Source organism: Polypterus senegalus, chromosome 18 (genome assembly GCF_016835505.1).
Source record: "Polypterus senegalus isolate Bchr_013 chromosome 18, ASM1683550v1, whole genome shotgun sequence".
In the NCBI taxonomy this organism is placed as follows: Eukaryota; Metazoa; Chordata; class Cladistia; order Polypteriformes; family Polypteridae; genus Polypterus; species Polypterus senegalus.
The window spans coordinates 30,723,324-30,746,263 of NC_053171.1; the positions used below are offsets into that span (position 1 = coordinate 30,723,324).

Consider the following 22,940-nt stretch of genomic DNA (forward strand, 5'->3'; position numbering starts at 1 on the left):
AGAGATCCAGACTGCTTACCAACGAAATATGACATTAATTACAATGATAAAACATTAACTAAACAAACTATTAGATCATCTAAATGAGTAAGGTGCAAGTAAAATACTTTTTTCCTCGACTAACTAGAAGCTAATGCGCGCTTGCGTGATTTAACCTGCTGGCCCAAGTATGTTTGTTTTGATAATTACATCCGTTTTGTCCCACACCGCTTGCCGTCCTGTGATGGTAATTCAACATGGTTCCCGAGCAACGGAGACGCGCAGCTCCTTAGAGACGGACAGGAGCCTGAGAACAAGCAGGCGGCCGGGATGATCACACACGGGGCAGGCTGACTGAAAAGGTAGGGACGCTATAGATCGACGAATAGGGAAATATGATGTCGGTGCGAAGCAGTGCACACGTCGAATATTATTAGCAATGTGTATTGATGTGTTTTTTTTTTATAATTGTCTTTTTTGTTTGAAAATTGTTCTTGCTCGACTGAATCTATCTATCTATCTATCTATCTATCTATCTATCTATCTATCTATCTATCTATCTATCTATCTATCTCTATCAAACTCAAATATATAAAACGATAAGTAAACGCGCAGATGCCGGATTTCAAATGACATGTGCGGTAAAGTCTTAACAATAACGTAATGTCTGTTGCTGACCTACTTTTGAGATATGTTTTATAATTGAGTATTTATAGGTTGTGATTGAAATTCGATATGAATGGAGACATCATTACTTTTGTTTCTGAACCAAGATTTTTCTTTTTAGTTAACTTTAATTTTCAATCCATATTTCCGATTTGTCTCAGAATTAAAGCATTATACATTTAATGTCGATGAAAATTCCTGCATTTTAAAATAAAATGTTCTAAGCAGAACAAAGAACCAGAAAACTGAGTGTAAACAGGACACAATCAGAGGAAAGGGAAAGCAGTAGACTGCCAAGCTTAAAAGAGGCTTGTGTGCAATACACGATTCGCTAATACAGCCAGCTATTTAAAAAATGGAACAAGCCAGATTAAGAGTGTGGCATCCAGGAAGACACTTCATGTCGTGACAGCGCTCTTCTGTAAAAACAGCAAACAACATTGTCAAGACTTTGGTAAACAAAACAAACTGTTGTGTAAATCAGTTCTATTGGAGGTGTAACAGGAATCAACTGGGAAAGCCAAATGAAGCGGTGGAGTTGCAGTCTGCTGTCACATGCCAAAAGAGCTAGCTAGTCAGTCACGTCTGTTTGTGTATTGTGAAACACAATCTGGAAACTATTATCTTTTTAATTGTATTTGTTTTTTTGTTATAAATTTGCTCTTCTTTACAGTCTCAACTGGCAATGTGTTCAGCGCTATTGGCTATGTAATGATGGTGTTATATAAAAAGGACCTTACCTTACTTGTTTCTGTGAAGCACAATGTATTTTTCAAGCCTCTCTTAGTGGTTCAGTAGGCTATGTAGTGCGGTGAGAAGGAGGTATACTATGGGCTCGGATTACATTCACTGTGTTGAAGCCAATGAGTTTTCACTTATTTGCCCACCAGGGACCCCACTTTTGATGAGCTTGTTGGGTGTTTTCAGTAGATGGCCCACTTGCAGGTAACCCCTACCCTTTCTAGTTACCTTTTGTTTGGACCATACTTGTTTTTAAACAGCTGAAAGGGATTTTTTGGTTTTTATTCATAAAAAGTAACCAAGTAGTTCCTCTAAAGTGTATATATATCTTTCACATTCTTTCTTCCATTTAATTCTGATAATTTGTTTCACAGTTCCTCTAGGCTAGTGAGCTTAACATACATCACAGGTAAATTCATGGAAAATATTGAACATTACATGGAGTAATGTTAGGAAAACCGTTCGCACTGGTTGAAATGAGGAAAGTCTTGTTTCACTAATATGCTGAAATTCTATAAGGAAAAATCAAAATTATATGAGAACAGAGGGGCATATGATATTAATTCTCTTGATTTTCATGAAGGGTTAGAGATCAAACTAAAAGAAGTGGGAGTTCAAGGCGCAATCTATAGGTGGGTGCACAATTGACTTAAAAACAGGAAGGAATGGGTAATGGTGTGGGGATTATTGTTTTCAGAATTTGGCGATGTTAAAGGTGGTTTCCATCAGGGCTCAGTGCTGGGACAGCTGCTCTTGAAAACTGAGCACGCTGAGAGTACGCTGGTTAAGTTTGCAGATGATGCAACACTAGGTGGAAGGGCAGATGTTGTGAATCAGTCAAACCATTACAAAGGGACTTAGTGTACGGGCTGGGGCAAATTTGTGACAGATGAATTTTAATGAATATGTAGGAAGTAAAAATATTAGATCTGAATATACAATGGGAAGGGTGAAACCTGAACAAACCCTTATGAGAAGGACCTGGGAGTCATGGCAGACTCATCACTATCAACATCCAGACAGTGTATTGAACTGATTAAGAAAGCAAATAAGGTGTTAGGTCATATAGCACAGGGTGAGGAGTACAAGTCGAGGGAGGTTATGCTTAAGTTATTTAACTCACTAGTTAGGCCTCACCTGGAGTGCTGTGTACAGATTTGGTCTCCATATTGCAAAAAAGACATAGCAGCACTAGAGAAAGTCCCAAGGCGCATGACTAGGCTGATTCTAGGAATAAGAGGTGTGAGCTATAAGGAATGATTGAAGGAGCTGAACCTTTTCACTTTAAGAAAATGGAGATTTAAGAGGTGACATGACTGAAGTGTTTGAAATTATTAAAGGAATTAGTACAGTAGATCCCAGTTGTTACTTTAAAAAAGTTCAGAAACAAGAACACAGGGACATGGATGGAAACTTATTAATGGCAGATTTTGCACAAATGGTAGAAAGTTCTTCTTCACACAAAGAACCGTACATACACAGAATAAACTACAGAATAGTGTGGTGGACGGCAGGACGTTCGAGTCCTTGAAATCATGACTTGATATTATTTTGCACAATGTAAGTGTATAGATTGGACGAGCTTGTTGTACTGAATGGCCTGTTCTCATCGCAATTTTTCTAATGTTTTATTTTTCCTTCCTATAATGTGATGCCTTTTAAAAAATTGGTGATTGAGTGAAATCCTACATGAGAGTTAGAATAAATTAAATACAGCCTTACGTTACATTCTCAAACCTGCTTAAACCAGCTCATGGTGACGAGGGGCCAGAACCTCTCCAGGCAGCTCTGGGCATAAAGCAGGAAACAAATTTGAGTCCATTTCAGGGCCCAGTCATACACACACTCTCACTCCAATTACTTGGGCAATTTAGAGTCACCGATTAGCTTAATGCTTGGAGTCTACCTAATTCTAATTCTAATTAACTTTGTAAATCCTCCATATGATATAGGAGAGGGAAATGAGCTTGTGGTAAATCACCTGGCCACCTGGCACTACAGTACAGGGAAACACAAACTGCAGAAGCAGAATTAGCTTAAGGTCAGATATCTGGTCTAACATTTCTAGTCTGCGGTCAGTTCCATGATCAGGACAGGTAATGAGTGTAAGGTTCAGAACAGAAGAGAATGGGAAAGTCTTAACAGCTAATATAAACAGATAGACAGATAGATACTTTATTAATCCCAAGGGGAAATTCACAAAAAACATTTCTCCAATAGTCTCAGCAGCAGCTCCAATGAGAATGGATGATACTGAAATAATAATGGGGCCTCTATTGACCAGGCCTACAAGATTTTTTTACTTTGCCCGTTAGAGGAATTGGCCACTGCTGTTTGTCCAGGCCATTGGGTCTTTGATGGATTCATTTGGAATCCATCCATTTCAGCACCTGATCATACGTAATTTGCTGACTCAGTTATGAACCTTGTGGTTCACTTACTTTTGGCACACGGTCTAATATAATTATTTCTATTTATAATGCATGTACAATATCAATTCCCCTGAACAATATCGATAGTCTGCAAGAATAAACCCTTTCCTTTAATGAGGTAGGCACTGGTTTTGATTGAAGAACGGCTTTATGGTTAACATTTCAAGTTGGGCATCACCACCTGCTAAGCAGCACTGCATCACCGTTTTATACATTTTCAGGCTTTTAATGTACGTTTATGCTTTGTGGATGTGAATTATTGCACAGCTCCTGGTCAGACTGATTTCTAGGTTATTGCACATGATTTCTTATTATTTGTCATTAAGTGGTTCAGTTCTACTGTGTGAATACTCTCTCCCAGCTTTATAAAATCCTCACAACTTATTGTCTGGGTTCTCTGTTTGAACAGCATCTGATCCGTTTAGGGGCTTAGAGACTTGTGGTGTGAAGTGCAATGTACCAATAATGAAAGTCTCAGCTGCTCAGTAATAATCTTATAACCTTTTCATAATCCATGAATTCCTACGACTTTATTCACAACTTATTGTCTAAGATTTGTGGCCTTTATTTTTTAATATTTTTCATTGCTTGATGTTCAGTGTTTCATTTTACTCTTTTCCCTGAGATTATTTTTCAGTTAAAAATATCCAGTTTCCTCTCTGATAAACATGTTCAGTTTAGAAATATTCATGTTAGGTTAGGCTTGGAATAGTAAAGTATGAACCTGTTTAAAGAGTGGATACCGCTTCTGCCAGGAATGAATTTGGACTTTGTGATGCTTTTTTTAGCTGTTTCTATATCCGTAGCTCTTGTACTCTGAATGCATTGAAGTTTAAATGATGGCGCGAAGGTTACAAGTCATTTAACCTGGGATTTAATAGCTGCAGGTGTTGTTGCTGCCAGTATTACTCGTTTTTGATAAATTGAAATATAAAATTATTTTTGTGATCGGTTGTCCTTGAAGACGTGCTTTAGGTTGGGAGGTTTTTTTTAGAGTGAATTGCTGCACCCACCACACGATGAACAACTCAGATTGGGACCCAAGTACAGCCTGCAATGGGTGACACCTCTGAGTGGCTAGACTGCCAGTTCTGCCACCAACCCCAAGGTCATCTTTATATTTTAAGATAGCCTTGATTAGTAAGTATGCTGTGTGAAGGACTGGGGTACCATCCTGGACTAGTCCCTTTGTTGAGTCCAAAGATTTTGGGCAATGGTAGTGACAGAGAGATAGGTGGATGACTGATGGATTGGCTGGTAAATTGTTTGGCTCTAAGAACACCAGTGGGGAAAACTCCCGACACCAACACAGCCAGCACAGTCCCGGGTTCAAATAAAGGATTTTGTTTATTAAACACAGTACCTTCACAAGTCAGCCAGATCCACTTTCACAACCACAAACAGTGTATTGCTCTTTTCCCGTCTTCTACTTCTCCAGGTGAGCGTTGATCCTGCCTCCGCACTCTGACTCACCCAGATGAGGTTGAGTGGGTTCTTTTATGTCTGACCCAAGAGTACTTCCGGTGCCACCATATTGAATTCAGGTAGAACTTCTAGGTCAGGCAGAACCTCCTTAAAATAAGGACTCCCCCTGGCATCTTCCAAGATACCCAGCAGAGTTGCCCACTGGAACTACAACTCCAATGTAGCCCTGTTGGTGTGCACCTGGGAAATCCACCTAAGGGATGCTGCCATGTAGCATACTGTTGAAGGAACTGGATTGGATAAATTCTCTCCCTGCTCACCCTTTGAGGCTTCATGGACAGGAACGGCACCAGCAACCACCACACAACCAGGCAGAGACCCACCGTCACTTCTGACTGGGCTGACAGTCCATCCATTTTGACATCTACACACCATACTCTATTCAAAAAGAGAACCCACTCTTAGACGCTTGATTCTTAAATGCAAACTGGGTAGCAGGAATGCATTTGAAACAAGGGAGTCACAATGAAACTATGGCCAATTAGCCTGTTTCTTATTTCAGAAGTGAAATTTAAATGGCTGCTTCATCCACGGAGCGTTTAACTTCCACTGTCAGTTTTAATGATTGTCTCCAGAGAAACTGCTAAGTGTTAATTAGTTTATTCATTTGTTTTAATTTGGAACGTTTCCCTTATTTGTTTACCGCCTCTTACTAAAAAATGTCTTATTTAGTCTCCTGCACTGCCTAAAAAAATAATTGTCTCCTTTGACTCAATACCTGCCGTCTCCAATGGAAATCGTTGAAATCAGATGCTACCCTTAGTTGTTTTACAGTCTTATGTGGAGCTGGAGACACAGTTTGGGCCAATCCTCCATGGAGACCTACTTCACCTCCGTGGCATTTGTAGGTTGTTAAAGCTGAACATCTTGTTTCAGGTCTTACTGTAGTAGCTTAATGTGTTTTAGGTTTGTTTTTTGACTAAATTATTCCAAAAATCTTAATTAATTGTGTTTAGTTAATACACACATTTCTTATATGTTTCGGAGAAAAACCTTAACACTAGCACCTCCAACCCTTAAAGACAGCAGGTTGTTAGTGTGGAGTGCACTGTTAACCATTTTTCAATACCTGGTGCCCATGTTGACCAAAGCATTCCACCTCTGAGTCTTTTGTCCCTACAACGTCATTCCAGCATCCTTAATGATCCTCAGGGTGCCTTTTTGCAAAGCTGAGGTGAACATTCATGTTCTTCTCAGTGAACATCAGTTTTTGCTTTACTGCTATTGCTTTTTGTTGAAGAGGAGAGGATTGCGCATCCCTAGATAACGCCGTAGAGATTTGTGTGACTTCATAGAAGATTTTTGTTCTTTGCTCTTAGAGAGATTTTTGAAGAATAGCTTCTCTTGGAAAGATGCACAACTGTCCCAGACCCTTCTTTAGAAAATAATATTACCCAGAGCCTTAGAAATGTCTTTGCAACTTTTAGGCATTAACAACATTTTTTACAAAGTTTTTATTGATAGAATGTTGTATCGTGTTAGCCGTAATGGATACAATGAGAAGTCAGGAAAAATGTCATGTCACCTTTTATAAGCTAACTGAACAGATTACAATACGCAGGCTTTCAAGACAGCTTAGGACCCCATCGTTCAGGCAACTTGTAATCATTAGCCTAAGATGCCTCAGAAGCTTGCATATTGTAATCTGTTCAGTTAGCCAATAAAAGGTGTCATTTTGCCTGAATTTTTTTAGTGATTATTTTTGGATAGTAGCTTGTTGTGTCCTGCGGTGGGCTGGCGCCCTGCCTGGGGTTTGTTTCCTGCCTTGCGCCCTTTGTTGGCTGGGATTGGCTCCAGCAGACTCCCGTGACCCTGTATTTAGGATATAGTGGGTTGGATAATGGAAGGATGGATGTTGTATCTCGAAGCCCGTGTACTTACAGTTTCTCCTTGATGCCAAGGGCCAGACTTAGTCGCTTTCTAATCCAGGCTTGACTGTCAACCAAAATATTCAAACATCTGGCCCTAATTATCCCTTATTTTCAAACTTGAGAACTTTGATTATCTTGCCCTGGATAAGCGGGTTAGGAAAATTGATTGATGGATGTATGAAAAAATAAAGGAGTAGCAGATTTTTGTTTCTTCTTAGGTGTATTTGCATATAATGTAAAAAGCACCTTCTGTGATTTCCATGTCTGTCTTGTCTGTCTGCATGAAACAACTTGGTTTCCAGCAGACCAATTTTGTTGAAACCTAGCACAGTTATTGTTCTAGGAAAATTGTCAAGAAAGTTAAGTTGTGAAATACCTCGAATGCAGCACACTAATCAAATTTTTGAAGTTTCCAAATTTCCACTAAAACGTTGTTTTTGAATTTGTGAACTTGTCTGTGGAAACTCAATTTCATAAAGAGTTGGGGACCAACCAGGTACCCTATTTAGTAAATGAGATGAAACGAAAGGAAAAAGAAAGCAACAATAAGGAAGTCTCAGGTCCTTGCAAGTCCCCGTCTCAAAAGCTATTCTCCATTGCGGTGTTTGTTACGCTAAGTGAGTTGGTCTGAATGAGTGGCAACTTCTAGTGCCTTTGTGGTTTAAGTAGCTTCTGGGGTGGAAGGAGCAGGACTTCCATGGTGGTACCTGAAATGACATTATGGTCCACCCTAGGACTTGTCCTCTGGTCACTGGGGAAGAGAGAAGAAGTGGTTAGCATTCACTTTTGCCCCTGCCCTGTGGTCGACTGTCTTACCTTGACAGAACTGCTTCAGTGCTACCCAAGCACTTGCATGTGACGCTATCTTAAAACAGAGGAACATTCTGTGCTACTTTAATTACATATTAGCTTATTGTTTCAAGTTTACTTTGCGAGAGATTGCTTCAACCTGCTATCTTTTATATATTTTCCTCTTTTACTTGTCTGACACCTGTTGATACAACTGACTCTTTGCAATGGCTAAAAAATTCTAAACTATTAAACCAGTTAATCAAGTCCCTGAATACACCTGAGTGTTATGCAATGCGTTGATATTCTAACTTGTTTTTTGTTGCAGTCCCCTCTGTATACAAGTGTGATAAATAGAAGACCTTAATAAATTTCCCACGCTACACAGAAAATGAGACAGTGGCAAATGCTTTTTCTTGGCTCTTGTATGTCCCAGATTGCTCAGAAACTGGAGTGTGAGCTTTTAGTTGGAAATAGGAAAATAAATTACAAAATACAGAGGTGCTTTGAAGAAATGACCCCTGGTAATTGACTTGAGTTTTTTTGAGTATCACTAGGGGTTACACTTTAATATAGGATGGCACAGGTTAAAGAAAGGAGGTATCCAGTAACTGGCCTACCTGGACTAATGCTTAGCGGTGGTACGCCATGTCAGTATGAATGATACTCTGGTGGCTATCATTAACAGAGCACCAATATGAGTGTATGGTTACAAGGAAGGGCTTTAACCTCAGGAAACCAAAGGGTAGGAATTGGTTATTTCATCCTTATAACAGAGGTCAGGTAACCCAGTAGATGTAAGGTCCACTTCACATCAGGGAAAGGAGGATGAAGCAGAAATCACACTCCAAATTTGCAAGTGGGAGCCAGGAGGCAAGAAAATAAAAGTTGAAAGACAAAGAGGTACGGAGAAGCAAGAGGTGGTCATCTCATTGGATAGGGAAGGCTGTTTTCATGTACAGTAGCTCTGCAGGCCTAACAGAGTCAGACAAATGTTTCTTGTTGTGCTGATCTTGTACCTCGGTGAAGTTTCCTTTACTCAGTTTATTCAAGCTGAGAGCTGCAGGGGCTGGAGCCTATCCTGCCATCTGGATGGGGTGCCAGTCCATTATTGGCAGTCTCCTTTATTGTGTAACTATCATTAGTCAGGTATTGTTCTATTTGGGGTCACAATGGCACAAAGTGACACACAACATATAGAGTATGTGTGAATGTATTGGCTGATAAATCTGCAGCTCACCTTCACACAAAACCAAATATTCTTTTTTTTTCTCTACTCAGTCTTTTGGCCTTCTTCCTTCCACTTGTGAACCCATGCTTTATGTCATGTCTCTGCTCCAAGGTTTGATAGCAAGAAGCATTTTAGCCCAAGCCAGGGACCATTTTTCTGAGTCTGCTAATTTCTCAAGAACTCCACAGGCCATCCACCTAGAACGTCCCTAATGGCCCAAGTCAAGAGTTTCTAAACTATGGAGCCCAGACTCATGTTTAAAGGACCAGGCAGCCCCCAGAAACAACAACAACAACATTTATTTATATAGCACATTTTCATACAAAAGTAGCTCAAAGTGCTTTACATAATGAAGAAAAGAAAAATAAAAGACAAAATAAGAAGTTAAAATAAGACAACATTAGTTAACTTAGAAAAGGAGTAAGGTCCAATGGCCAGGGTGGACAGAAGAAACAAAAAAATAAACTCCAGACGGCTGGAGAAAAAAAAATAAAATCTGCAGGGGTTCCAGGCCACGGGACAGCCCAGTCCCCTCTGGGCATTCTACCTAACATAAATGAAATAGTCCTCTTTGTAGTTAAGGTTCTCACGGAGTCACTTGATGTTGATGGTCATACAGACTTCTTGCTTTTAATCCATCCATCATTGTTGGAACATCACAGTGCTTTGAGTAGATGCGCCAACACCAAAAAGATACCGGAAAAGGAAACAGAAGAGAGAGTAGGGGTATAGATATCCTGCCCAGAACAATGTGCAGCATCTCATCTCATCTACTCGGCCACTTTTCCTAGTGAAGGTTTTCATGGCAATGGGCCCAGCAGTTCAGCATAGATTTCCCTGTCCCCTGCTACATATTCCAGCACTTTATGGGGAATTCCTAGGTGTTTCCAAGCCAGCCAAGAGATATAATCCCTCCAGTGCGTCCATTGAGACATGCCTTTTGCAGTACTAGGGGGAGCCGCATCGGGGGCATCCTTACAATGTGCTCAAACTACCTCAGCTGCCTTGCCTTGATTCGAAAGAATGCTGACTCTTCTTTCAAACTGTCTTGAACTGCTGGGCTTCTCATCCAATCAAGAAGTGTCAGCACAGCCACCCTGTGAAGAAACCACATTTATTCTGCTTGTTTTCACGATGTCATTCAGTCTATACTTACAGCCCATGACTATCAGGGAGGACAGTGGTGTAGATCAACTTGTAAACTGAGAGTTTTGTCTTTAGACTCGGCTCCGGCTTCACCACCATGGGCCATTACAGTGCTTACAAAACATCTATGTGCCTGTGCGCAAATTCTTCTATTCTTCTATTTCATCAAAAACCTCCTTGCTGCCTCCTCTTGGACAATGGAAATTTTACTAAACTACTTATTGTTCCTCCACCTTAATTCTCCAGATTCTAAGCCCCTGAAGAAATTACATTCTACATGACCCCCAATGGGATTTCATTATTAGCACAGCAATACAGTAAGTATTGTTCCTGCCAGAGTTCATTTTCACCTTACCAGGCTCTCATAAGGTCCTGTCTGTCTAACATTGCCCCTGTAGCCTGCAATCATAATCCCAGTCTGGCACCCTGCTATAGCAAGGTGATTAGTAATAAAGCAAAGCTACTTCATTATGAAGATAATGTCTCTCTATTATAAAAAAAATCCTGTGGGAGGGAATGACTAGGAGATATACGTGATCTTCACGTTAAAATCATGGAAGACAAATAAAAGACCCATGAGATGAAAGAGAATGGCCACTGAGCTTCTCCCGGGGATATAGAACATGAGATTCTTGCAAGACATACTTACAAGTAATATCAGACTACGACCATCAAAAAAACAGTAGTGTAAAGGCACGCAGCACACACAGATACGGGGGTCTCAGTGCATATAAAGCGTATAAAAGACAATACATTATAAATGAAACGTTGTTGACTGAAAGATCGCATTAGCGCAAACAAAAGGAAATTAATCATCAGGACCAGGTGTAACTGAAAAAATAGCAGGACAAAGCGAGGTCAGAAATCAAAGGCAAAGAGCAGAAAGCAAAGTCTTTTCGCATTTGCATCATTCAATGCACAAAATGTAGATTTACACAATAATGGACCATGCGCTATGAGAATCTGTGGTCCCGCAACAGTTAAAGCAACGACACGTTTAATTTCAAAGAAAACGCAATTCGGTCAGGTGTAGATATATGATCACGGAGAAGCGAGCACAATGCGAGCAGCAGAGACATGAAGTGACAAAAAGGATGGCGGCTGTACAGGCTTTAAAATGATCGAAGCTGCCCCCCCTTCACAACGCGAGCAGCGTTATACGTCCTGCAAGAAAGAGATTTAACCACGCCCGGGGCCGGAGATAATGGACAAGTATTGTTTTTACAACGTCACGTGAGACAAGGCAGTGAGCCATCATTTAAAACAAGTCCACAGACATCTAACCTAGCAGTTCTTGGATTGCTTTTGGCAGACAAGCATCATGTGCTCCCAGCTCTTAAAACAACGTCATGCGACGAGCAGAACAGGCAGCTCGCAAGCAGCAGAAAGACAGCAGATGATCCGACGGCATATCCTTAGCGTGCGTTCGGCCGCCCCCCCTTCACAACGCGAGCAACATTGGCGAGAAAGAGATGTAACCACGCACGGGGCCAGAAATAAAGGACAAGTATTGTATTTACAACAGTTTTTAAAGTAAAAGTGAAAATAATGCATATGTAACAATTCCCATGAAAACAACAATCTCTTGTATAAATTGTATATCCGGTAAACCAAACAACGGGGTGGGCAAGCGAAGCGAGCAGAGGGCGGAGCCACCTAGTAAAATATATTTAAATCCTGGTCAAATACCACAGTCTTCCTCTTTCCTTTCTTGACCCCATTTGGAGTTTTCAAGGCCCTGACAACTATAGGCAATCAAAATTCTCTGCATTTTACAGCTTTTGCCATAGTGTGCATCCTCCTTTCAAAATCCTGAAGAGCATTCTGTATTAGAGAATATATGGACATGGAATTACTGCTATTGACTTATCTTGTGAAAAAAATGTAAACTAAATAAAGTTTGATTAGAAAAAAGGTGATCTTGGAGGAGAGTTATGTGTGTTGGGCTGGCATTGCAGTGTTAGGAGTGCTGGGAGAAGGTTTTTAAATTGAAGGTAGAAGCTTGTTCCTTCATTGTTTGGTTCCTGCAGAGACAAAATGTGGTGCCCCACTAGGACACCGTAAGACAATTAGCTCCATTACTGTAATAAAATGAATGATTTTTATAGTTAAAGCAACTATTTTGTGTTAACTGTTCTTGTGCATTGTGATGGGCAGCCACGGCCATTACCTGGCTGGGATACCAACAGAATGGAAGGACTGGGGGAGAGAACATCAATGAGGCAATACCTCCCCGGGACGCTACATGGCAGCCCTCCTGGGCAGATGTGGCACCACAGATTCCCACAGGGCATGCTGGGACCTGGAGTTTGGTACAGCCCTGCTGGGTTCCGTGGGGGCCACCAGGAGAGCTGCAGAGCCCTATAATGGAGTTCTACCACACCTGGGAGTGATTCCAGGTAATCCTGATGAGCTACGTGGAACACTCCCAGGACTTATAAAAGGAGCCAATCACCACCACCACCACTTAATGTCCTGAGTTGGGAGGAAGTGGACGAAGCTCGTGAGGAGGAGTGGAGGCAGAAGGACTGGCAAAGAGAAGGGACTGTGGTGCAGTATGGACTGTGCTGCACTTTGGGGGGAGCGAAGAAGAAACGCTTCCCTGACTGTAAATAAATTATGTGCTGTGTGATGAAACTTATGTCCTGCCTGTGTGTGTCGGGTTAGGGCGGCTGTACGTGCCCCGGGCTTCACAATGTTAATATAAAGTGCCTCATACAACAACATTTGCTTATATAGCACGTTTTCATACAAACAACATTGCTCAAAGAGCTTTACAAAATTACAAAGAGAAAATTACAAGAAAAGAGAAACAAATAAGATTAGGTAATAATAATAATAGACTAAGTAACAAAGAACGAAAAAAAGAATCTAAACAGTCTTAAAAACAGATAAATATCAAGTAGAAGAGTAGCATCCATATATACAGTATCAAAAAACAAAAATAAAAAAGACTGCAGTTACGCTGGAGAGAAAAGCAAAATCTGCAGGGGTACCACTTCCAAAAGACTGCCCAGCTCCCACTGGACATACTACCTAACTGAAATGTTTCTAAATCAGTCCTCTTTGTTTTCAGGCTTCACATGATACGATTTCATGAAGTTGGTCTTGTGGACAGCTGGGGCACCGGCCTTCATTCTATTGATCAGACAGCAGAGAGAAGTGGAGATTAATAAAGATTGCAGATCCCTGAAGAATATGATAATTCCGTGCCCATATACTCTATTAGGAGTACAAATGAAATGTAGCTATGAAAAATCTAAATTAAAATAACAGGTTTTTAGCAGTTTTTTTAAAATGTTCCACAGTATTAGCCTGAGGTAGCTCTATTGGTAAAGTATTTCAGATTTTAGGTTCATAACAGCAAAAGGCCACTTCACCACTTTTTTTAAGCTTGGCTCTTGGAATTATAAGCAGACCACCCTTAAAAGGTCTAAGGCTACAACTTGGAGTGTAGGGAGACAGGCATTCCAAAATATAGCATGGAGCGAGATTATTTAGAGCCGTATAAGTCATTAGTAGTACTTGAAAGTCAATTCTGAAGGACACAGGTAAGCAATATAACGACGGTGAGATGTGCTCTGATTTTCTTTTTCTAGTTCAGATTCTGCACTAATTACAGTTGATTGATGTCTTTCTTAGGCAGTCCTGTTAGGAATGCATTACAGTAATCTAGTTGACTAAAACAAATGATTAAACTATTTTTTTCTGCGTTTTGTAAACTTATAAGAGGTCTAACTTTTGTTATATTCCTTAACTGAAAATGTGCAGTACTGGTGTTCTGGTTAATATGCGATTTAAAGTTTAGGTCAGAGTCAACAGTTACCACTAAATTCTGTTTTACAGAGTCTTGTGATAGTGATATGAAAAGGTATTATGTCACCTTTTTATCACCTTGTGGAATTTGATCCCAGTAAATCCCACATATCCCTTATTATTTCATTGATACAGATTTCGTATAGGTTCAGAGTTGCCTTAAGACATTGTGGCACAAGGTTCTCCTTCTTGTTAAGCACATTAAAATGGGATCTTATTTATAGTGGCAGCTAACATGAGTCATTTTGATTCAGTGCTCTGTCAGTTCAGTCTTTGTGACTTGAAAATTCCCCCAAAACTCTTCGACAACACCTTCTTTTAAAAAAAGAATGATGAAAATGAAAAACAACCTAGCAGCTTTTTGGGAATATTAATTGTTTGTGGGTTGACATCAAGTTTTGTTTTCCCCACAGCATTTGGATGAGTGTGTAGGAGCATCTTGAGTAGCATAGGGCACTGGCTTCCCAGCGAGCATTTCACTTTAGTGCTTCACTGTTTTAATATGAAGACTGACAGTGAGATGAAGAATAAATAAAGAGGGTTAAGCAATTTTCTTTATAATGCTGGCTCCCGACAGACGTGGCAAGAATGAAATTTAAAGTGCTGAAATAAAAATAGCTGTTACTATGGCAGCGTTCTTCTAAATTGTCCCCCTCATGATTGAGTAGAAAGCCAGCAATGAGGGATTCGTGTCCTTGCTGGAATACCATTCGAAAACAGAAAATGGCCGTAGTTTCGAACATTAAGCTGAACAACAGAACAAGTAGGCTGTATTAAAATGCAGTAAAGAGGTATTACGAGTACAGAGCTTAATGGAATTTTTAACTAGAAGAGTGGCGGTCTCAAAGAGTTTTTTACATCTCAAAAAACTCTGGAATAGCCTAACATGAACAGGTTCACAGAAATCTCCTGCTGATAAACATTCATTAGTTCTTGTAGTATTGTCTGTGTACTAACACGATGTTTAGGTGAATCTCTAGGTTCGTTCTGTCAGAACAATGATCCTCAATCCTGGTCCTTAGACTTCAATATGGCTGATGCTTTTAATGGCTAGCAATTTTTATTCAGCTTTCAATTCAAATTATTCTGGAAAGACTCACAACACATTAGTGATAAATCTTAAGAAATTTAAAATAAAACAACATCCTTTTAATATATACAGTAAGCACTTCATGCCAGGTTGTAGCCCACCTTTCCCACCTGGGCTGTACTATAACAGAGTATATTGTGAACGTTCTTACCCTGTTCAGCCTTGCGTGTTGACCCAAGTACCTAACATGATGCATCACGGATATGTGATTTAATTAAAAAAGAAACTTTGATGTACAAACCCATACAGAACAAGCGTAGATTTTAGACACACGGGAATTCATCAGTGTGATTTACAAATTGATCTGTTTTTGCAATTACATGCAGTACATTGATAAATGTCAGTTATTCTTGTAAAATGTAACAATGACCGATTAATGAAGTGGTGCACTTCGACCCTTTATCTGCAGAAAGGGCTACAGCGGGATGACAACGCCTTTCAGTACACATTGCCTGCCTGCTGGTGAGTGGAGACACAGAATATAATGGAGAACACAACATGTCAGCAGTGTTTAATCGGATTATTCATAGGATACCACCTTTTAAAGTTCTGCTGCTAGAAGGGTTGTGGAGTGATTTCAACTACCTAACAGAGACGTCAAGGATTTAGATTTTGAAAGACAAGTCCTGGTAATGACTCAAATTTGTATTTAGAGTTTGAAGCGACTGCCATCAAGTGACTACTGATTCATTGGTAATTCAAATATCATACAGTTTCCTTTCTGGGGAACTAAGCTCCAGTGCTAAGAAACCCACGAAGTAAAGACGTAGCTCAGGACAACTGCTTTAACTGAATAAACTGTGAAAAGAAACATCACTCCGGATTAGTATCTGGTCTTAGAAATGAAAGCTCCCATCCAGGTTGGAAGTTTTAGTATGTAAGCACCACTGCACATAGACACGTATTAGGGGTGGGCGGTAATTCAAAATGATCATGGCTGCAGTGTGTGCCACATTATAACCTAAGTGTGTATACTTTTCAGAGCAAATCCAGTTTAGGTGCTTCTGTTGTCTCCGTTTTATTGGTTAAAAGTGGATGGTTCAAAGCTGCAATGCTCTTTTTATAATTAATTAAAGTAATCACAGTAATACATTTATATAGCACCTTTCCCATGCTCAAAGTGCTTCACAGAATTTCAGAATGAACAAGAAGGAAAAAGCAGAAAAGCGATCAAATACACAACATCAGATATGAAATAACAGCAGCATAAAACATTAAATAAAGATCAATGCAGGAAGCACAAAGCTGAATTAGAATAACAGACAATAAACCTCAATAAATGCAAAAGTACAAATACTGCAAGTAAAAACCCCAACCACAAAACAGAATTTGTGATAGAAATGCAAGTCTTCCTGAACACATGAACAGAGAGGTAAACGGAAAGAAAGTGCGAGAAAAATGTCATCGTCAGGCTCCGTTAAATGCCTTTCTGAAAAAATGTGTTTTAAGTGTTTTTTGAAAAGAATGCTTTGTGATAGCGGATTTAATTAATCCATCCATTATCCAAGCCACTATATCCTAACTACAGGGTCACTGGGGTCTGCTGGAGCCAATCCCAGCAAACACAGGGAGCGAGGCAGGAAACAAACCCCGGGCAGGGCGCCAGCCCACCACAGGGCACACACACACACACCAAGCACACACTGGGGACAATTTAGGATCGCCATTGCACCAAACCTGCATGTCTTTGGACTGTGGGAGGAAACCGACACAGACACGGGGAGAACATGCAAACTCCATGCAGGGAGGACTCGGGAAGTGAACCCAGGTCTCCTAACTGAGAGGCAGCAGTGCTACTCACTGCGCCACCATGCTGCCCTGAGCCATGTTAGTTTCAATAATATTATTGAAAATTAGCATAACATGCAAATAAGTAGTGGTTATCAAATTATATTAACCATACAAATAAATAAATAAATACTCTTTTTTGGCCAAGAGTTTTTTTGGAAACTGTACGTTCAATTTATTGAAACTATGTTTTTAAAGTGCTGAAAATCTTAATATTGTTGTATTCTAAAACCTAGCTTAAATCAATGAAACTTGAATAGCTTTTTAATTTGATACTTTTTAACTTTTTGTTGAGTGAGATTTTGGACAAGTGCTACTTTACTTATAAACACTGGTATAGGTTACTCTATACACCTCTGGTTATACTGCAGGACCACAAGGCACACACACACACTCCCACACACCAAGCACACACCAGGGACAGCCCCGGCCGGGACGCCCAGGAGGACCAGAGGAGGGCTTGTGCCTCCTCCAGACCGAAAGGGGGCGTCTGTCCTGGTTATACTGGAGGCCTCGGGTAGAGGGCTTGGAAGCCCAACCCTGTAGGGACCCGTGGCCACCGCCAGGCGGCGCCCAAGTGCCTGATTATCCCAAGAGCCCGGCACTTCCGCCACACCAGGAAGTGCCGGGGGGAAGACGACAGGGGACACCCGGACGGCTTCCGGGTGCGCAGCCGGCACTTCCGCCACACGGGGGTGTGTCTGTGGGAGATTGCTGGGAAGCATCTGGAGCCCATCCGGGTTCCTATAAAAGGGGCCGCCTCCCTCCAGTCATTGACAAGAGTCGGGTGGAAGAGTGGCAACGTCTGGAGGAGGAAGGAGGCGGTCAGAAGAAAAGAGAGAGAGAGAGAAAGAGAAGAAGAAAAGAGAAGGCATTGGAGTGGCCTGGACTGAGGGGGGTTGGTGAGCAGAATTGTAAAAAAGAGAAATGGAGAATAAACCTGTGTTTGTGGGTGACATTAACGTGTCTGCCTGTCTGTGTCCGGGGCGAGGTTCACAACACCTAACCTGCATGTCTTTGGACTGTGGGAGGAAACCGACGTAGACACGGGGAGAACATGCAAACTCCATGCAGGGAGGACTCGGGAAGTGAACCCAGGCCTCCTTACTGTGAGGCAACAGCGATACTCACTGTGCCACCGTGCTGCCCTGAGCCATGTTAGTTTCAATAATATTATTGAAAAGTAGCATAACATGCAAATAAGTAGTGGTTATCAAATTATATTAACCATACAAATAAATAAATAAATACTCTTTTTTGGCCATGAGTTTTATTGGAAACTGTACGTTCAATTTATTGAAACTATGTTTTTAAAGTGCTGAAAATCTTAATATTGTTGTATTCTAAAACCTAGCTTAAATCAGTGAAACTTGAATAGCTTTTTAATTTGATACTTTTTAACTTTTTTTGAGTGAGATTTTGGACAAGTGCTACTTTACTTATAAACACTGGTATAGGTTACTCTATACACCTCTGGTTATACTGCAGGACCACAAGGCACACACACACACACACACTCCCACACACCAAGCACACACTAGAGACAATTTAGAATCACCAATGTACCTAACCTGCATGTCTTTGGACTGTGGAAGGAAACCGACGTAGACATGGGGAGAACATGCAAACTCCACGCTGGGAGGACCCGGGAAGCAAACCCTGGTCTCCTAACTGTGAGGCAGCAGCGCTACCACTGCACCACCGTGCTCAAAGGTGGAAATTCTCAGCCACAATGCTCTTAACCAGGGGTCACCAATCTTTTTGAAACTGAGAGCTACTTCAAGGGTACTGAGTAATACGAAGGGCTACTTGTTTGATACAAACTTCCTGAATAACATGAAGTTGATCGGTTCACCTTTAATGATATTAATATATTGAAAAATTTCCTTAGCTTTTCTGCCATGTTTTTCTTAATTTTTAGGGGGTAAAAACTGCGTCTAGCTCTCCGTCGTAGCTGTGCCCCCGTTTGCTTGTCTCAGAAAAGAGTGGGATGGAGGTTTGTCTTGCGCACAATACTGAACTTTGACCGCAGACTACCCCCCAATCTACATCAATGGAAATGTTACTGATTTTATTATATATTATATAATATATTCAAAACTTCTTGATTGTGCAAAATAAAAAAGACCAGAGCAAGAAATAAATATTGCACAAATTCCGTTAAAAAGATACAGAATCTTTGAAAATGTGTGCTTTGGAGACTGAACGGTAAACAAATGAAACAAGACTGACAATAAGAAAAGAAAATATTCAAAGAACAATTCTTCCCAATTCCTTTGACTCCCCAGTTGAACTAAAACAAGCAAGCCTAACGAGACTTTAAAATCGCCCTTCCAAAACATATTTATGAACATGAAGAATAATTATTTCAAGAGTGTGGAAGTGGCCCGGACACAGACAGGCGGACATGTTGTTCATCACCACCACACTTTTATTTACAAGATCCTATTTACAATAATCAAGTGCACACAAACCCCAACACAGTCCTGGCCACACATTGCCTTCTCTTCGGGCCGCCTCCACTCTCTCTTCTCCTGCCTTGTCCTGCTTCCACCCGACTCCAGCCTCGAATGAAGGGAGATGGCCCCTTTTATATCATCCCGGATGAGCTCCAGCTGTTTCCTGGCATTCCTCCCTGGACACGCCCTAGTGTGGCAGAAATGCCGGCTGTTCTCCCGGAAGCTCTCCGGGTGTCCCTTCTCTTCTTCCCCCCAGCACTTCCTGGTGTGGCGGAAGTGCTGAGGTCCAGGGTCCCCACGGGTCCCTACAGGGTTGGGCTTCCAAGCCCTCTAGCCGTGGCGCCCAAAGCAACCAGGGTGGTGGCCCCCACGTGATCCAGGGTGGGCGTAGACCCTCTTCCGGTCCCACAAGGCGTCCCGGCCGGGTCGTTGCCCCTGGCATCCCTGACAAGAGAAACTAAAGGAAATGTCCATCTCCCATGACTAAGATGTCACAGTAGAGGTCATCAAATCAAGTCCTACAATACGTACAGCCTGCTAAAGAAAGACTTTACACTCAAGACATGACTGGTTTTCAAAATTCTCTTTCTGCAGAATTCAACACTGGTGTGCAATTTTAAAAAGATATTTTAGAGAAGAAACATCATTATTTGTATGAAACAAAATATTTCCCATTCCATTGTTTTCTAATTAAAAAACAAGTTAATACTTACAGTTTTCTACTAATATTATAAAAACTCTTCATTTCCCTTGGTGTCCTAAGCAAGGTGCTTATTTTTCTTAACGGCTATCCGGGGTTACTTTAATATCATCATCTTCAGTGTTTGAAATAGAACAAATCACTAAACTCTTTTATCAGCTTCTTCAACTGTCCACTATCAAATCCTAAAATGATCTTGGAGAGTGAATGAGGTGGGAGTGATTTGGGGGAGTGACGGAGGTCTTCTTCAAAGTCCAAACATGCAATCATAAATGAGTTTTGAAGCTGGAGAGGTTATGGTGAGAAGTACCAGAAGTGTGAGAAGGTAAATGCCCATTTCCCCATAACATGCCATCACTATTGTAGCGAAGATGGGCTCTTTTTCACAGATAAAATTATAAATGAAGATTTCTGCTGGTTCACAAACTTCTGCTGGTGTCTTGTTTCTACCAGTATACCACTTACACATATATGCATAATACATTTATACATACAGATTAATTAATGTATACATTTAGAATTCTACTCCATGCTGCAAATAGTTGAAACATATGGTGTAAAATAGATTTTGAAAAAATATGTCCAGATGACAAAAAATAAGAAATGAAAAACTCCATTTGATCCACTAGAGAAGACCCATAGTCTAACCTTATAAAGCTGGCAACCAAGCCTTAATTTATGCTATTGTATTAACTGAGGACCAATTTGTTATTTTTATTCATGTTCAAAATCAACTTCATTGTCATCTGAAGACTTTGTTCTCCAGTGAAATTATTGCTTGCATGTCTTCCCCAGACTCGTGACATCAGTGCAGTACCAAGAGCAGACAATGGATACAACAAACACAGTAAATCCAGTATCCGACCTTAGCAGCTTTAGATGATATATATAACAGTTATGCATTTGTCGGTATGAACTGTTGTTATATAACCCTGTGACATGATTTTAAAAGTTGTCTCTGTATCTAGCAGAGCGACTGTTGTAGGCCCTGTACCATTTTACATGACCGAGGAAGACGACGGTGCAGGATGGCTGAGGTCTTTAATAATAATGTGTACATTTCTAAGGCACATTGTGTTATGTGTGTCCTGAACAGAAGGGACTTGTGCGTCACTAATATTCTGAGCCAGCTTCTCTATACTCTGTAATGGCTTGTGGTCCTGAGCTGAGCAGGTGGGCTACCAGGCTACAATGACCTGTTTTGTTGAGCACAGATAGAAGCATCTTAGGCTTTTATTAGACGTCTGAGGGCCTCTTTGTTGATAGCAGTGGTAGTAACTCTAGAAAATGTAAAGCGTGTTATCCTCTCCAGGTTTAATTTCAGGTCCAGCTGGATAGAGCCTCTCGTATGGAATGGCGTCTTTCTTTTACCTTAAGTATGTCTTCAGTGTTGGGGTTTTGGAACCCATGATGTTACTCACTTATTATAATTGGGTAATGTTGACATTGACTGATAGCTTTTCTCAAAAAGACTTAACATAACGATCGGTGCTTTATCTGTGTCATGAAATCTCTTTATGTCCTCTCAGTTCCCTTGAGGCATAGATACATTCTCCCTGATACATGACTACAGCTCAGTTTGATGGAGAATTCGTAGTCACAATACATTGATGATTCAACGTCATTGTCATTGTGCAGGTACAATGAGTATGCATACATTTAGAAATATACTGAGCTTTGCTTAATAAGTAAAACATTATGTGGGTATGAATGACAAAGTAAAAATTCAGGTTCATTCACATTTCATTACAGTACATCTGAACATCCTGTAACAGAGAGCTTGCTTCTAAATATAGCGTCTACAGTCCTAAAATGACGACAGTACACTCTAAAGCACCCTCCATTGTAGACAGGAGTCTACTCTGTCTTCTGCTTCCTGAACTCTATGATCAGCTCTGATATTAAGTGTCCTGCACCACTGTGTCAGAAATCTCTTCTCTTCTCTGCCCACAATCTTATTATTGCTGGAGATCAGACTTATGATGGTGGTATCATCTGCAAATGTTATGATGTAGTCGGAGTGCTGTTTGTTCAGCACACATAGGTGAAAAAGGAGTATGGCAGTTAGCTAAACTAACTACACCATCCTGTGGGGTTCCAGTGCTGAGGATCAGCATTGAAAAAAGTGATGTTGTCATCCTGTCTATGCCGGGGTCTCCTTTTTCTAAAGTCCAAAATCAAGTTACGAGGGGTGTCACCAAACCCCAAGTATGTGAGCTTGGTGATCATTTTTTATGGTACAACAGTGTTAAATTCTGAGATATGTAGTAGTCTCAGTTTTTACTATTCATTTGTGCCAGAATTTTGTGAAGTGCAAGAGATATGGCAGGGATCCACTTTGGACCAGTTGTAACGATATGCAAACTCCAGGTGGTCCCGACAATCTTAAATATTGCATTTAATGTGTCCTGCTCTTCTTTATTTAAGGAACCGTACATCTAGTGCAAGCAACTTGTTTATTTTTTTTCAACAGTTTTTTCTTTCTTTTCTTTTTTAACGCTCTTCCCATATTTATATAATGACCGTTACTAGTAAACTTGATATTTAATGTGAGTGATTGGTAGACTGCTAACAATTTAAAAACTTTGTTTAGTCTGTCAGTTCACTTTCTGTTTTGTCTGAAGCGTCAAACATTTTTAAAGGTGCTACATGGATCTCTAGTGATACAAACATAGTTGTATCTACTGAATACTCATTGTTTCGTTTAAATGCCTCCTTTTGTGCTCTGATGCACTCTTTGCGTAGGT

General features: G+C 40.6%; 1 protein-coding gene across 1 annotated transcript in view; it reads left to right on the forward strand.

The window, feature by feature from the left end:
- The first annotated feature begins 260 nt into the window (after positions 1–260).
- The window catches only part of lrrc9 (leucine rich repeat containing 9), a 225,140-nt gene continuing 202,460 nt past the window's right edge, over positions 261–22,940 (forward strand). The window contains exon 1 of the mRNA XM_039741349.1: positions 261–341. The gene's annotated coding sequence lies outside the window, so the exon portion shown is untranslated. The remainder of the gene's footprint in view (positions 342–22,940) is intronic.